The sequence below is a fragment of the Tamandua tetradactyla genome, chromosome X, assembly GCF_023851605.1.
Source record: "Tamandua tetradactyla isolate mTamTet1 chromosome X, mTamTet1.pri, whole genome shotgun sequence".
Classification (NCBI taxonomy): domain Eukaryota; kingdom Metazoa; phylum Chordata; class Mammalia; order Pilosa; family Myrmecophagidae; genus Tamandua; species Tamandua tetradactyla.
Genome location: NC_135353.1, coordinates 116,184,883 through 116,200,599, shown reverse-complemented (window position 1 = coordinate 116,200,599; position 15,717 = coordinate 116,184,883). Strand labels below are relative to the sequence as shown.

Genomic DNA, 15,717 nt, shown 5'->3' with positions numbered 1-15,717 from the left:
ACTGATGATATCATCCTTTACCCTGTATTCTGATATACCTTAGTCCTATCTAGATTAGCTTCAATCATACCTCTAGCCCATTGTAGTATACACCAATGTTGCCCCTTCCTTCCCTCATTCATTGTACACTTAGGCCACCTCCATTCATTGTGGATTACAAACACTGCCGCTGCCAGAAACATTAGTGTGGAAATGTCCATTCATGTCTCCACACTCAGTTCCTACAGGTACATGCTGAGCAAAAGAGTTGCAGGGTCATATGGCAAGCCCACCCTAGCCTCCTGTGGAACCACCACACTGCCTTCCAAGGGGCTGCAACTCTCAGTTTCCCTACCAACAGTGAACAGGTATATCTCTTTTTCCTCATTTTCTCTAGCACTTGTTTCTCTCTGTTCATTTTTAAACAGTCTTATTCACACATCGTACAATCCAACCTAAGTAAATAGACATGCCTTTGCCACCATCATCTATATAAACAACACGTTTCTCAACACACATGGATCAAAGAAGAAATTCCAGGATTATGAGAAATCTAAAAATATTTTGAAATGAATAAAAATAAAACATCAAAATATGTGGAGTTATAGACCATCCCAAACAGTCTACAAAAATACTCCTGGAACCAATAAGAGAGTACAACAAGGTCACAGGATACAAGGTCAACATACAAAAGTCAATTGCTTTCCCATATACCTGCAATGAACAATTAGAATTTGAAATTAAAACAATATGCTATGAACAATAGCACAAAAAGTGGAATACTTAGGAATAAATCTAACAAAATATAGACAATATCTGTAAGCAAAACATACAAAATGCTGATGACAGAAACCAGAGCATATCTAAATAAATGAATATTTTGTGTGCATGAATTGAACGACTCAATATAGTTAAGATGTTGGTTCTTCCAGATTTGATCTACAGATTCAACACAATCTCAGTCAAAATTCCAGCAAGTAGATTAAAAAAACAACAAAGACCAAAAATGAAACAAAGTTGGTTCTTTGAATGCATCAACAAAATTGCAAAAATTTAGCTAGGCTGACAAAATGAAAAAAGAGGATGCAAATAACTAAAATAAGAAATGAAAGTAGGACAATACCACCAACTTCACAAGAATAAAAAGGATTATAAGGTGATATAATAAACAATTGTATGCCAATAAATAGGTAACCTAGATGAAATGGATAAAATCCTAAGAAACATAAAAACTACCTACGCTGACTCAAGAAGAAAGAGAGGATATCAACAGACCCATAAGAAGTAAAGAGATTGAATCAATAATAAAAAAGCTTATCAACAAAGAAAAGCCAAGGACCAAATGGCTTCACTGGTGAATTTTACCAAAGAAGAATTAACACCAATCCTGCTCAAACTCTTCTAAAAAGTTGAACAGGAGGGAGCACTGCCTAACTCATTCTATGAGGTTAAACTCACACCAAAACCAGATAAAGATACCACAAGAAAAGAAAATTATAGAAAAATATCTCTTATGAATATAAATGCAAACATCCTCAACAAAATGCTAGCAAATACAATCCAACAGCACATTTAAAGAATTATACAGATATGTGAATATGACTGTTTAAAAATGAATAGTGAGATGACTGCTGGAGGAAATGTGGAAAGAGGGATGTATCTGTTCACTCTTGGTAGGGAAGTAGAGGTGCGCCTCTCTGGAGGGCACTGAGGTGGCTCCAGAGGAGGCTAGAGATGGGGTTGACATATGATCCTTTTTTTTTTTTAGGGCCAAAAAACTTGTATTTAGAATTTACCAGCTGGACTCAGTTTAGATGATTCTGATTTTGCTGGCAACATGCAAAGCGTCATAGTCAAGAGCTAGTTGTACATACGCCTTCTTCTGTCCATCAGGCCTGATCAGAGTGTTGACCTTGGCCATGTCAGTGTCATAGAGCTTCTTCACAGCCTCTTTGGTTTGGTGCTTGTTGGCCTTCACGTCCACAATGAACACACTTGTGTTGTTGGTTTCAATCTTCTTCATGGCTGATTCAGTGGTCAGAGGAACTTGCCAATGGCGGAGTCATCAAGCTTGTTTCTCCTTGGGGGCACTCTTCCAAGGATATTTGGGTTGTCTTCTGAGACGCAGTGTCTTGGACTGGCGGAGTGTGGCTAAAGTGCAGATCTCCATTTTTGTGTGGCTGTGGACAACTTTCAGTACTGCCTTCCTGGCTTTCAAAGCCTTTGCTTTGGCTTCGATTTTGGGAGGGACAGGGGCTTTCTTCTTTGCTTTCAGTGCCACAGTTGTTTACTGTGGCAATGTTCTGCCTTTTGCAATGGATGGAAGTGGCCTAGGGGTACATCGACTGAAGATGGAAGGGGGACTGTGGTGCATACATACAATGGACTACTGAGCAACTGCAAGAAGGAAAGAAGTTGTGAGGCATGCAACTAGGTGAAAGAAACTTGAAGACAGTATAATGAATAAAATAAGCCAGAAATGAAAAGACAAATACTATAACATGTAACTACTATGAACTAACTATAGTATGCAAACTCTGACAACTGAATTTGAGAGCATAGGATATCAGGTGAAGTCCTCTTGTAAAGGTTCCTAGATTGTAAACTCTTGTAGCAGTCACATCTAATTGGGAGTTGTAACTGTTATTTCTAAATTTTGAGATGCTGAGCTATTTGTGTATAACTTGGTCGTTCCTTAGAACTTTAGGTATTTGTGACACCTGAGACCCAGATCTAGAATTCTACAGCTATGAAAGTCAGCATTACCCCATAGAGCAACTGTTAAAAACACTGAAAAATCGATCAGACTTCAATTACAGATATGATTGAAGCTGATCTGGATAGGAATAAGGTTAATTAGACTAAAAGGTAAAGGACGATATTGATTGTATTTTAAAATTTTGACTTCTGTGTGAGACCAAAGGAAGTAATGTTTATTTAGGGCAAAATTTATATTTTCAATAGGACAATATCGAATGTAGCTTGTATGGTCCACTTATTCAAACACCATAACTACATGAAACCTTGAATACAGAGTGAGATCCTGTTGGTTTGTACAGGTGGTGTACATACGAGAGTAATCTGGTGTACATACAACAGTAATCTGGGCAGAAAATTAAAAAAATATCTGCAAAGTCTCTTTGGGGGATTGAGAAAAAAGGTGGAAATATTAAACTTCCCTGCCTGGGGAAGACCTGATATTCTCTCAATCACTGGAGACTGCCAATTTGATGGGCCAAGCCCTCAATCTTGGGGCTTGCCCTCATGAAACCTATTCCTGCAAAGGAAAAGCTAAGCCTACTTATGATTATGCCTAACTGTCACCCTCAGCAAACCCCTTTTGTTGCTCAGATGTGGTCTCTCGCTCTCTCAGCCTGTTGCTTCCTATGAAACGGAGCTCGAACGATATTAAGGAATGATGAGAAAGAAAGAAAGAGACAGACGGGATCAGGGGGTCTGAAGCTCAGCCATAACAGACAACAGACAACTTTATTCTTAACTAGTTCCTGCTTATATATACTGCAGGGTTTACGTGACTAAAAGCATGCGTACATTTCGTGATAAAACAGAGTGCGTACTTTTCAGTATATTGCTCCCTGCATACAAGAGATAGCTAACAAGACCTTGGGGTTAAAAGAAGAAACAAACATTCTCTCCCACTCAGACTGTCCTCCAATTAAGCAGATAACAATCTCCTCAGTTTCCTGCCGCCACTCTGACGCCAGCTGCTCCCAATAAATTCTGCAGGTCTTGTTTTAACCCGTGGCTCCTACATCGGCCAACACCACAGGTGAACTCACTGCCCTCCCACCTATGTAGGACATGACCCGTGGGGATGAGCCTGGCCCTGCAATCATGGGATTGGGAGAGACTTCTTGACTAAAAAGAGGAAGAGAAATGACATAAAATAAAGTTTCATTGGCTTAGAGATTTCAAATAGAGTTGAGAGGTCATTTTGGAGATTATTCTTATGCAGTTTATAGATATTCCTTTTCAGCTTTTGGTGTATTGGAATACCTAAAGGAAAATACCTGAAATTGTTGAACTGTAATCCAATAGGCTTGATTTTTGAAGATTGAATAACTATAGAGATTGTAGGGTGTGATCATGTGATTGTGAAAACCTTGTGACTCACATTCCCTTTACCCAGTGTATGAATAGATGACCAAGAAAAAAAAACACAAACAAATAAACAAATAAGAGGGGGGAGGGAGTATGGGATGCTTTGGGTGTCCTTTTTGACTTTTATTCTTATTTTTTATTTTTTTGGAGTAATAAAAATATTCAAAAATCGATTGTGATGACGAATGCACTGCTATATAATGATACTGTGAACCACTGATTGCACAATTTGGATAATTCTATGGTATGTGAATACATATTATATCTCAACAAAGTTGCATTAAAAAGGAATTATACACCATTGTATCTTTGTTATTCAACATTGGCGTGTTCTAGCCAGAGCAAAGATACATTGTACTGGACGTTCTTCATGGATTGGAAGACTAAATGTTCTATCCACAGATGTCAATTTACCCAAAGCAATTCATGGATTCAATGCAATCTTAGTAAAAGAAGTTCCATATTTTTATTGGGGTTGCATATATTGGGATATATAGAAACTCTGCATTTTATGCATGGCTTTTCGGTAAACCTACAACTTTTCCAGTAAAATAAATAAATAAAAATTTCCCCTGATTATTTAAAAATTATTTTTATTGACAAATCTTCACACACATACATTCCATACATGATGTATAATCAATAGCTCACAGTATCATCATATATGTGTGTATTCATCACCATGATCATTTTTTTTTTTTTTTTTTTTTAAAGGAAAGACAGAGAGAAGGAAGGAAGGATAGAAGGAAGGAAGGAAGGAAGAAAGGGAAACATCTTTAAACATTTTCTTGTTTTATTGTATTCTGTTTCTCCGTTTTTTGTTACATGGGCTGGGGCCGGGAATCGAACCGAGGTCCTCCGGCATAGCAGGCAAGCACTTTGCCCGCTGAGCCACCGCGGCCCACCATGATCATTTTTTAGAACATTTGCATCACTCCAGAAAAAGAAATGAAAAGAAAAAACTCATACATACTCTTACCTCACCCTTTCATTGACCTCTAATATTTCCATCCACCCAATTTATTTTACCCCTTATCCCCCTATTATTTATTTATTTTTATCCATATATTTTTACTCATCTACCCATACCCTGGATAAAAGGAGCATCAGGCAGAAGGTTTTCACAAACACACAGTCACATTGTAAAAGCTGTATAATTATAGAGTCCTCTTCAAGAATCAAGGCTATGGAACACAGGTCAAAAGCTTCAGACACTTCCCTCTAGCCACTCTAATACACCATAAACTAAAAATGGATATCTATATAATGCATAAGGGTAACATCCAGGATAACCACTTGAATCTGTTTGAAATCACTCAGCCACGGAAACTTTATTTTGTCTCATTTCTCTTTTCCCCCTTTTGGTCAAGAAGCCTTTCTCAATACATTGATGCTGGGTCCCAGCTCATCCCATGAGTTCTGTCCCACATTGCCAGGGTGATTTACACCCCTGGGAGTTATGTCCCACATAGCAGGGGAGGGCAGTGAGCTCACCTGCTAAGTTGGCTTAGAGAGAGAGGCCATATCTGAACAACAAAAGAGGTTCTTTGGGAGTGACTCTTCAGCATAATTTTAAGTAGGCTTAGCCTATCCTTTGCAGGAATAAGTTTCATAGGGGCAAGCCCCCAAATCGAGGGCTCAGCCTGTTGATTTGGTTGTCCCCACTGCTTGTGAGAATATCAGAAATTCTCCAAATGGAGAAGTTGAATATTTCCTCCTTTCTCCCCTGTCCCCCAGTGGGACTTTGCAAATACCTCTTTATTTACTGCCCTAATTACTCCCCTAATTTTTTGAAGTACAGTTTTAATTGATCCAGTCTTAAAATGTCACATAGCAGATCTTTTTTCTTAATGAACAAACTCATTTTATTTATTTATTATTGTAGGGACATATAAATCATAAAATTTGCCATTTTAGCCATTTTAAGTGTACAATTCAATGGCATTAATTACATTTACAATGTTGTACTACCATCACAATCATCCACTACCTTAAACTTTTTATCACCTAAGAAGAAAATTAACCATTAAACAATAACTCCCCATTCTCTTTTCCTCCAACCCCTGGTAACCACTAACTTACTTTCTGTCTCTATGGATTTGCTTATTCTACATATTTCATATAAGTGGAATCATACAATGCTTCACCTTATTTGTCTGGATCATTTCATTCAACATGGTGTCTTCAAGGTTCATCCATGTTGTAACATGTGTCAGAGCACCATTCCTTTTTATGGTTGAATAATGTTCATAATATTCATATTTTTTCATCAATAATTTTTTGTTTATCCATAAACTATTGATGGGTATTTGGGTTGTTTCCACATCTTGGCTATTGTGTGTAATTCTTCTATGAACATTGGTGTACAAGTATCTGCTTGAGTCCTTCCTTTCAATTCTTCTGGTTGTATACTTAGGAGTAGAACTATTGGGTCATATGGCAATTATCATGGTTTGGGTTTGTGTGTCAACTTAGCTAGGTTATAGTTCCCAGTTGTCTCATCAAGCAAACACTGGCCTAAAAAACCGTAAGGGTAGTTCATGGCTGGTTAATAAACCAGAAGGCTGGTTTATTAAATCATCAGAGTGTTGACTGCATCCATGGCTGATTACACATGCAGTTGGCCACGAGGAGTCTTCTGCAATTAGTGACATTTAATCTAATCAGCTGAAGGCTTTAAAGGAGAAGTCAGAAGAGAGAATTTCTCTCCATTTCAGCCAGTCAGCCTCTTCCGGGGGATTCATTAAACCCTCATCAGAGCTATCAGCCTGCAGCCCACCCTACAGAATTTGGACTTGTGCATTTCCACAGTTGCGTGAGACACTTTTATAAAATCTCTTATTGACAGATATCTCCTATTGGTTCTTTTTCCCTAGAGAATCCTAACTAATACAGCTTTGTGCCAGGAATGGTTTTAAACAGAATATTAAAAATGGGTTTTGCAATTGGCTTTCTACTCTGATTAGATTCAAAGGCACTAATACTCTATTTCCAATTATCAAGATGGCACTGACAGTTCATGGAATGAGTTGGCAATATAGCTACGCAAAATATCACCATTTGATTCTGCTAATTGTGGGTGACGTGTTCTTGACACCTTAACAGAGTTTTGTGGCATTAAGAGGTATAATGATATTGGCTGGTTGTTCTTCAAAATGCTGGATACAATTATGAGAGGAAGGGTTGAGTTGAAGACTTCAAATTTGCAACATAAATGTCATGAAAGATTCAAAAGTTTCTGTGTGTGGCTTGAAAGAAAATCTTATTTCCTGTGGGTGCAGATTTGAGATCTCTGAAAACCATATGCAGAGCCTCATTGGGCAAGTAGCAGATTTACAACATAAACTAAAATCTCAGTCTTGCAGTGTGTCTGCTGTTAAATGCCTTGATTAGAAAAGAATGGGATCCTGAAAATTGATATGGGTTGATAACAATGGCAATGGGGATATTGGAACCCTGGATTCTGCTGAGACTTTGCTAAATAAACCTCTAATGGTCCGCCCTGAGGAAACAGCCACCCAATCTCCAGCATGCCCTGAGGAGACAGCTTCCTGACCTCCAGTCTGCCCTGAGGAGTCTGCCATCTAACCTCCACCTAAAGAGATTAACCCTTCAGTGCCTGCTAAACCTGTAACCACCACCCCTGGGGTAATAGCCTTTACTCCTCTGTCTGGAGAGATTAATCCTTTTTCACCAGATGGAACTGCAATGGAATGCCCTGAGGCAATTGGCTTGAAGGGCACTTCTAATTCTTTTCTTGACCCACTTCACCACCCTTCTTTTCTTCAAGACCTATAACTAGAGTAAAGACCAAACAGACCCCAAAAGGTGAGGTACAAAGTGTGTCCCCATGAAGAGGCATGCTATACCCCAAAATAACTGCATGAGTTTTCTAGTTTATTCAGACAGAAATCAGGGGAATGCATGTGGGAATGGATATTAAGGGTGTGGGATAATGATAGAAGGAATATAAAGTTGGATCAGACTGAATTTATTGATGTGGCTCATTAAGCAGAGATTCTGCATTCACTGTTGTAGCACAAGGGTTAGAAAAGGTATTAAAAGTTTGTTTGGGTGACTGGCTAACACGTGGATCAAAAGGTGGCTGACATTAACTGAGGTTGAAATGCCAGAACTGCCCTGGTGTAATTTAGATGAGGGGATCCAACGTCTTAGAGAGAATGGAATGTTAGAGTAGATCTGTCATGGAAAGCCTGCTCTTACACCCCAGGAATATCCAGAGGACACACCTTTTACCAGAACTGTAAGAAATAAATTTGTGAGACTAGCTCCATCATCCCTGAAAAGTTCTGTAGTCACCCCTCTCTGTAGGTCACATATTACTGTGGGAACTGCTGTCACTTAACAGTAATCCTTGAACACAATGAGGATGATTGGATCTTGAGTTGGCAGAAGTCCTGTGGCAGTGCTCTATCACCAAAGGCAAGGTGGGTGTGGCCACTCTAATGGACAGCAGACTCAAAGCAGCAGTCAAATAATTTGACTCTCAGAGACCTACGTCATTGGCTAGTAGATCATGGAGTATCTAGATGTACAACAGATGGGCAGTCTACTAACTTCTTGTTTGAGCTATATAAGCAGAAGAGTTTTAGGTCAAGTGAACAAAAGTCTAACTTAAATTACAAAAACAGAGTCGTGGCCCCTTAATGAAGTCCCAGACTTGAGACAGTTCACAGATCTAGAGCCCCTTAAAGGAGGGGAAGGCCAGGTACACTTGGGGAAGGACCCTGCTCCACTGTCAAAAGTTTATGCTGTTAATCTTCCTCTAAACCTTCCCCAAGGAGAACTTATGGCCTTTTACCAGGGTAACTGTGGCTTGGGGAAAAGGAAATTATAAGATATTTGGGGGATTTTTAGACACTGGCTCAGAAGTGACACTAATTCCAGGAGACCCAAAATGTCACTCTAGTCCATGAGTCAGAGTAGGAGCTTACGGAGGTCAGGTGAGCGATGGAGTTTTAGCTCTGGTCCATCTTACAGTGGGTCCAATGGGTCCCTGGACCCATTCTGTGCTTATTTTCCCAGTTCCAGAATGCATGATTGGAATTGACATACTCAAAAATCGGCAGAATCCCCACATTGGTTCTCTGACTCATGGAGTGAGGGCTGTTATGGTAAGAAAAGCCAAGTGGAGCCATTAGAACTGCCCCTACCTAGAAAATAGTAAATCAGAAGCAATACCAGAATCCTGGAGGGATTGCAGTGATTAGTTTCACTCTTAAGGTCTTGAAGGATGCAGAGATGGTGATTCTCATCACATCCCCATTCAACTCTCCTATTTGGCCTGTGCAGAAAACAGATGGGTCTTGGAGAATGACAGTGGATTATCATAAACTTAATGAGGTGGTGAATCCTATTGCAGCTGCTGTTCCAGATGTGGTATCATTGCTTGAGCAAATCAACACATCTCCTGGTACCTGGTATGCAGCAATTGATCTGGCAAATGCTTTTTCTCAATGGCTGTTAGCAAGGACCACCAGAAAAAGTTTTCTTTCAGCTGGCAAAACCAGCAGTATATCTTCACTGTCCTACCTCAAGAGTATATCAACTCTCCATCTCTATGTCATAATCTTATCAGCAGGGAACTTGCTCATTTCTCCCTCTCACAAGACATCACACTTGTCCGTTATTGATGATATCATGTTGATTGACCCTATTGAGAAAGAAGTAGCAACTATTCTAGACTTATTGGCAAGGCATTTCTGTGTCAGAGGATGGGAGAGGATGGGAGATAAATCCAACAAAAATACAGGGGACTTCCACCTCAGTAAAATTTCTAAGTGTCCTATGGTGTGAGGCATACCTTCAAAGGTGAAGTATAAGCTGCTGCATCTGGTCCCTCCTATACTCAAAAAAGAGGCACAATGCCTAGTTGGCCTCTTTGGATTTTGGCGACAACATATTCCTCATTTGGGTGTGCTACTCCAGCCCATTTACCAAGTGACAATAAAAAGCTGCTAATTTTGAGTGGGGACCTGAACAAGAGGAGGCTCTGTGACAGGTCCAGGCTGCTGTACAAGCTACTCTGCCACTTGGGCCGTATGATCCAGCAGATCCAATGGTGCTGAAAGTGTCAGTGGCAAATAGTGATGTTGTCTGGAGCCTTTGGCAGGCCCCTATAGGAGAATCACAAGCAGATCCTTTGGATTGTGGAATAAAGCCTTACCATTCTCTGCAGATAACTACTCTCCTTTTGAGAAACAGCTTTTAGCTTGCTGCTGGGCCTTAGTAGAGACTGAACACTTAACCATGGGCCACCAAGTTACCATGAGACCTGAGTTGCCTATCATGAGCTGGGTGTTGTCTGACCCACCAAGCCATAAAGCCACAGCAGCACTCCAAAAATGGAAATGGTATATTTCAGATAGGGCTCAAATGGGTCCTAAGTTATATGAAGATGTGGCCCAAATACCCATGCCCCCACTCCTGCCACATTACCTTCTCTTTCACATTCCAGAGCTATGGCCTCTTGGGGCATTCCTTACAATTCGTTAACTGAGGAAGAGAAAACTTGGTTTTGGTTTGCAGATGATTCTGCATGATATACAGGTATCACCCAAAAGTGGACAGCTGCAGCTCTACAACCCCTTTCCAGGATGTCCCTGAAGGACAGTGGTGAGGAGAAATCCTCCCAGTAGGCAGAAATTTGAGCAGTGCACCTGGTTGTTCATTTTGCTTGAAATGATAACTGGCCAGAGGTGCGTTTCTATACTGACTCATGGGCTATTGCTAATGTTTTGGCTGTGTGGTCAGGGACTTGGAAGGAGCATGATTGGAAAATTGGCAACAAAGAGGTTTGGGGAAGAGACATGTGGATAGACTTTTCTATCCTGTCAAAAAACATGAAGATGTTTGTGTTCCATGTGAGTGCTCACCAGAGGGTGACTTTGGCAGAGGACGGTTTTAATAATCAAGTGGCTAAGATGACCCATTCTGTTTATACCAGTCATCCTCTTTCCCTAGCAACTCCTGTCATTGCCTAATGAGCTCATGAACAAAGTAGGCATGGTGATAGGGATGGAGGTTATGCATGGGCTCAGCAACATGGACTTCCACTCACCAAGGCTGACCTGGCTACAGCCACTGCTGAATGCCCAATCTGCCAGCAGCAGAGACCCACATTCAGCCCCTGATACGGCACCATTCCCTGAGGTGACTAGCTGGCTACATGGTGGCAGGTTGATTACATTTGACTACTTCCATCATGGAAGGGGCAGCGATTTGTTCTAACTGGAATAGACACATACTCTCGATATAGGTTTGCTTTTCCTGCAACAATGCTTCTGCCAACACTACCATCCACGTTCTTACAGAATGCTTTATCCACCATCATGGTATTCCACACAGCCTTGCCTCTGAGCAAGGAACCCACAGCACAGCATATGAAGTGTGAGTGGGAACATGCTCATGGAATTCTTGGGTCTTGCCATGTTCCCATCATCCATAGGCCACTGGGCTGATAGAATAGTGGAATGCCCTTTTGAAGACTGAATTACAGTGTCAACTTGGTGGCAATACCTTGCAGGGCTGGGACAATGTTCTCCAGTAGGTTGTGTATGCTCTGAATCAGCATCCACTCTATGGTGTTGTTTCTTCCGTATCCAGGATTCATGGGTGGGGGAATCAAGGGGTGAAAATAGGAACAGCACCACTCACTATCACTCCAAGTGATCCACTAGAAAAACTTTTGCTTCCTATTCCTGAAACATTAGGCTCTGCTGGTCTACAGGCCTTAGTTCCAAAAGGAGTAGTGCTCCTACCAGGAGACACAACATTGATTCCATTGAACTAGAAGTTAAGACTACTTAACTGGCTACTTTGTGCTTCTCATACTTCTGAATCAATAGGCAAGAAAGGAGATCACTGTATTTGCTGATGTGCCAATTTGAATTTGTGTACCCCAGAAAAGTCATGTCCTTTAATCCTCATTCAATATTGCTGGATGAAACTTTTTGGTTGTTCCCATGGAAATGTGACCCATTCATAGGTGGTAACTTTTGAGTAGAGGAAGATGTGACTCCACCCATTCCTGGTGGGTCTTGATTAGTTTACTGGAATCCTTTAAAAGAGGAAGCATTTTGGAAAAAGCTTGAGAGCCACGAGAAAGCCACGAGAACCCATGAGAGCTCATGCAGCCAGAGACCTTTGGAGATGAAGAAGGAAAACACCCCTGGGGGAGCTTCATGAAACAAGAAGCCTGGAGAAATACGTAGCAGACATTGCCATGTTCACCATGTGTCTTTCCATTTGAGAGAAACCCTGAACTTCATCAGCCTTTCTTGAGTGAAGGTAACCTCTTGTTGGTGCCTTAGTTTGGACATTTTTATAGACTTGCTTTAATTAGGACATTTTCACGGCCTTAGAACTGTAAGTTTGCAACTTAATACATACCCCCTTTAAAAAGCAGTTCTGTTTCTGTTATGTTGCATTCCAGCAGCAAGCAAACTAGAACAGCTGGGGTGATTGATCCTGACTGTCGTGGGGGAATAGGACTGCAACTATACAATGGAGGTAAAGAAGAGTTTTCCTGGAATGCAGGAGATCCTTTAGGACCTCTCTTAGTATTACCATGCCCTGTGATTAAAGTCAATGGAAAATTTCAACAACCCAATCCAGGCAGGACTACCAATGACTCAGAAACTTCAGGAATGTAGGTTTGGTTCACCCCACCAGGCAAAGAACCACGGCCAGCTGAAGTGCTTGCTGAGGGGAAAGGGAACATGGGATGGGGAGTGGAAGAAGGTAGTGATAAATATGAACTACGACCATGTGATCAGTTACAGAAACGAGGATTGTGATGGTATGAATATTTCCTCATTTTGTTATGAGTATGTTCTTATTTGTATGTAAAACAAATATATTTGTTTTCTTCACTATCTTATCCCCTTATCATATGACATAAGATGCATTGTTTATGTCATAGTATTTAATTTACAGAATATTAAGTTTAACAGATTAAGTACCCAAGGACTTGCACCGATTCTGGATTTAGTGTGCCTCCAATTTCACGCAGACAGTTGAATATTGCTAGGTGAAAAATATGTTTGTTTTTGTGTTCTATTTATTAATTAAGCATGGTTTAAGGTGATATGTGCTCTAATTCACTAGCTGCCAGAATGCAATATATCAGAAACAGAATGGCTTTTAAAAATAGGGAATTTAATAAGTTGCTAGTTTAGAGTTCTAAGGCGAAGAAAATGTCCCAATTAAAACAAGTCTATAGAAATGTCCAATCTAAGGCATCCAGGGAAAGATACCTTGGTTCAAGAAGGCTGATGAAGTTCAGGGTTTCTTTCTCAAGTGCATGGCAAGGACAGCATCATCTGCTAGCTTTCTGTCCTGGCTTCCTGTTTCATGAAGCTCCCCAGGAAGCGTTTTCCTTCCTCATCTCCAAAGGTCGCTGGCTGGTGGACTCTCTGCTTCTCATAACTGTCATTCTCTGCTCTCTCAGAGTCTCCTTTTCTCCAAAATGTTTCCTCTTTTATAACATTCCAGTAAACTAATCAAGACCCACCCTAATGGGTGGAGACATGCCTCCACCTAATCCAGCTTAATAACGACTCTTGATTGAGTCACATCTCCAGGGAGGTGATCTAATTACAGTTTCAAACAGACAGTACTGAATAGGGATTAGAAGAAATGGCTGCCTTTACAAAATGGGATTAGAATTAAAACATGGCTTTTCTAGGGTACATACATCCTTTCAAACCTGCACGATGAGTATGGTTGTGAAGTTGACAAGGCGTGAACTGATATAGTTTGTGTTCGTGTGTAAACTTGGCCAGGTCATTCTGCCCAGTTGTCTGGAGAAGCCAGCACTGGCCTAACCATCACTGCAATTTGTGGCTAGTTAATAAACCAAAAAATCTGGTTTATTAAATCATCAGCACTTTGCATCCATGGCTGATTACCTCTGCATTCGGCCAAAGAGAGTGTCTTTTGCAATTAGTAATTGATGTTTAATCTTATCAGCTGAAGGCTTTAAAGGAGAAGTCAGAATAGAGAATCTCTCTCCATTTCAGAATCTCTTCTCCTGGGGGATTCATTAAAGCCTTCCTTGGAGCTGTCAGCTTGTGGCCTGCCCTAAGGAGTTTGGACTTGTGCATCTCCACAGTTGCATGGAACACTTTTATGAAATCTCGTGTTTACAGATATCTCTTGTTGGTTCCGTTCCCCTAGAGCACTCTGACTAATACAGTTATTATAGGTTTAACTTTTAGGAACCACCAAACTGCTTTTCACAGTATCCACTAGGGAAATGCAAATCAAAACCACAATCAGATGCCATTCCACATGCATTAGAATGACATTATTAAAATAAATCATAAATAACAAGTGTTAGAGAGGATATGGAGAAATAGGAACAGTCTTTCATTTTTGATGGGAATATAAAAGGGTGCAGCTGTTGTGGAAAATAGTTTGAAATTTCCTCAGAAAGTTAAGTACAGAATTACCATATGACCCAGCAATCCCACTTCTAGCTGTATACCCAAAATAAATGGAATACAGGGACTCAAACAGATATTTACACACCAATGTACATAGTGGCATTATTCACAATTGCCAAAAGATGGACGCAATCCACATGCCCATCAACAGATGAATGGATAAAGAAAATGTGGTATAGACCTGCAATGGAATATTAATGAGCTATAAAAAGGAATGATGTTCTGATGCATGAGACAACATGGTTGAACCTTGAAAACATCATGTTTACTGAAATAAGCCAGAAACAAAAGGACATGTATTGTATGATCTCACTGATACGAAATAATTAGAATAAGTAAATTGATAGAATCAAGAACTAGAATACAGTTTGCCAGGGGCCAGGGTGGGGGTGGGGAAGGACCATCTGTAAGAGAGGAGAGGAAGATTGGGTTAGATAACTTTAAACTTCTTCCAAACTTGAAGGTTTTTTTTTTTGCTTTGTTTGACAGTTTATTAAACACACTGCATTTGTACTTTATTCTGTAGTTTTTAAAACCATTCACACATGGACTTATAAAAACATATTTTATAGAAAACCATCTGCAAAACTAAAATGAAAATGAGGATGCACATATTGCATACATATTAGATAACTGCTGAAATATTAGGAATTATTTTAATTTAATCTATACAGGCACTTAAAGGTGATTATGAACTATTAGGTGGCTTTTTTAAAAAAATATGACATCAGACTTTGACTTCAAAAGTGTTACGTTGAGTTGCAGATGCAAAACATGTCTATTAACAAAACGTCTAACAGTGTTTGAGAAACAGGACAAAATAAAGAACTGTTTTCCTTTTACAGGTACTTTTCCAAACCTGTACTCTATGCCGTCTCCCATTCAGAGAATTAGTAGTGCAAACTGATGAGGCAAAAAATGAATTCCTATCAAAAACAAGCTTGCGCCTACTTACAAAACATGCAAAGGGAGAATTTTAAGGAGGGGTTCCTGCAGAACTAGTTAAAAGTGAGTACAGCCCAGTGGCAGACTATATCTTTACTTCTACAAAACTAGGTCCTTCCTCCTCCTTTCTGGAAAAATTACATTTTCAGGATATAGACTATAAAATGGCACATGATACAAAGACACAAACAAAGAAGTTTGC

At 40.0% G+C, this 15,717-nt stretch overlaps 1 pseudogene; it reads right to left on the bottom strand.

Moving 5' to 3' along the window:
- Window positions 1–1,789: 1,789 nt before the first annotated feature.
- Window positions 1,790–2,263, bottom strand: LOC143672031 (large ribosomal subunit protein uL23 pseudogene; annotated as a pseudogene).
- Between the last annotated feature and the right edge of the window lie 13,454 nt (window positions 2,264–15,717).